The 2033-nt window shown below is 39.6% G+C and overlaps 1 long non-coding RNA gene across 1 annotated transcript in view; it reads left to right on the top strand.

Moving 5' to 3' along the window:
* Positions 1-1253: 1253 nt before the first annotated feature.
* The window catches only part of LOC106726384, a 2126-nt gene continuing 1346 nt past the window's right edge, over positions 1254-2033 (top strand). Inside the window, exon 1 of the long non-coding RNA XR_001362451.1 lies at positions 1254-1295. This is a non-coding gene — a long non-coding RNA (uncharacterized LOC106726384). The remainder of the gene's footprint in view (positions 1296-2033) is intronic.

Below are 2033 nucleotides of genomic sequence, written 5' to 3'. Positions count from 1 at the left end.
ACACTTGGAGGCTGAATAGCATGCTATTAAACAGTGAATGGGGTACCAAAGGGATGAAAGAAGAAATAAAAAAATGTCCTGGAAACAAATGACAATGAAAACACAACAATCCAAAATCTATGGGACAGAGTGAAAGCAGTCCGGAGAGGGAAGTTCATAGCATTACAAGCCTACCTCAAAAAACAAGGAAAAGTGATAATAAACCATCTGACTCTGCAACTTGAAGAATTAGAAAGAGAACAACAAGAAAAGCCCAGAGTGAGCAGAAGGAAGGAAATAATAAAGATCAGAGAGGAAGTAAATGACATAGAAAAAACAAACAAACAAAAAAACAATACAAAAGATCAATGAAACCAAGGTTGGTACTTTGAAAGGATAAACAAGATAGATGAACCTATAGCCAGGCTCACCAAGAAGGAAAGAGAGAGGACCCATATAAATAAAATCAGAAATGAAAAAGGTGAACTAACAACACACCCCACAGAAATACAAAGGATTATTAAAAAAATACTATGAACAACTCTATTCCAACAAAATGGTCAACCTAGAAGAAATGAACATATTCCTAGAAAAATATGTCCTTCCAAAACTCAAACAAGAATAAAAAAATCTGAATAGGCCAATAACTGTGGAGGAAATTGAAGCAATAATAATAATAATAATAAAAAACTTCCAGCAAACAAAATCCCTGGACCAGATGGCTTCACAGGGGAGTTTTATCAAACATTCAAAGAAGAACTAAAACCCATCCTCCTCAGACTATTCCAAAAAATTCAAGAGGAAGGAACACTTCCAAGCTCTTTCTATCAAGCCAGCATTACCCGAATCCCAAAAAACAAATGAAGACAATACAAAGAAAGAAAATTACAGGCCAATATCCTCATGAACATAGATGCTAAAATCATCAACAAAATCTATCAAATATGATCCAGCATTACATTAGAAAGATCATACACCATGACCAAGTGGGATTTATCCTGGGGATGCAAGGATGGTACAATATCTGCAAATCAATAAATGTGATACACCACATAAACAAATTGAGAGATAAAAACCATATAATCATATCCATTGATATAGAAAAAGCATTTTACAAAATCCAACACCCTTTCTTGATTAAAACTCTCAGCAAAGTGGGAATAGAAGGATCATACCACAACATAATAAAAGTCATATATGACAAACCTACAGCCAACATTATACTCAATGGGCAAAAACTAAACTCATTTCCCCTAAGAACAGAAACAAGACAGGAATGCCCACTTTCACCACTCCTGTTTGACATAGTACTGGAAGTGCTAGCCATGGTGATCAGACAAGAAGAAGAAATAAAAGGCATCCGAATTGGAAAAGAAGAAGTAAAATAGTCATTGTTTGCAGATGACATGATGTTGTACATAGAAAACCCTTAAGACTCCATCAAAAAACTACTAGACTTAATAAATGAATTTGGCAATGTAGCAGGATTAACAAAATTAACGCCAAAAATCTATGGCTTTTTTATCCTCCAACAAGAGGCCTGGTGCATGAATTCATGCACCAGTGGGGTCCCTTGGCCTGGCCTGCGGGATCGGGCTGAAACCGGCTCTCTGACATCCCCTGAGGGGTCCCAGATTGCAAGTGGGCATAGGCCAGGCCAAGGGACCCCACCAGTGCATGATCGGTTCCAGGGAGCTACACAGGAAGTTGGCCAGCCTGGGAGAGACTGCAGGATGGCTCCAGGGCATTTCTGGCTCCTCCTGTTCAGTCTCAATCAGCTGGACCCCAGCAGCAATTTAACCTACCGGTTGGAATGTCTGCCCCCTGGTGGTCAGTACACATCATAGCAACTGGTTGATCATTCAACTGTCTGCCCCCTGGTGGTCAGTTCACTTCATAGTGAGTGGTTGAGCAGTTTTAGCATATCATTAGCATATTATGCTTTGATTGGTTGAACGGATGACCAGACAACCAGACACTTAGCATATGAGGCTTTTATTATACTAGTACCCGGGCCCGGTGCACAAAAATTTGTGCACTCGGGGGGGGGGGGG

Source organism: Myotis brandtii, unplaced genomic scaffold (assembly GCF_000412655.1).
Source record: "Myotis brandtii unplaced genomic scaffold, ASM41265v1 scaffold259, whole genome shotgun sequence".
NCBI classification, from domain to species: domain Eukaryota; kingdom Metazoa; phylum Chordata; class Mammalia; order Chiroptera; family Vespertilionidae; genus Myotis; species Myotis brandtii.
Note: the sequence above shows the minus strand (reverse complement) of the source record. Positions and strands in the feature narration are given on the sequence as shown.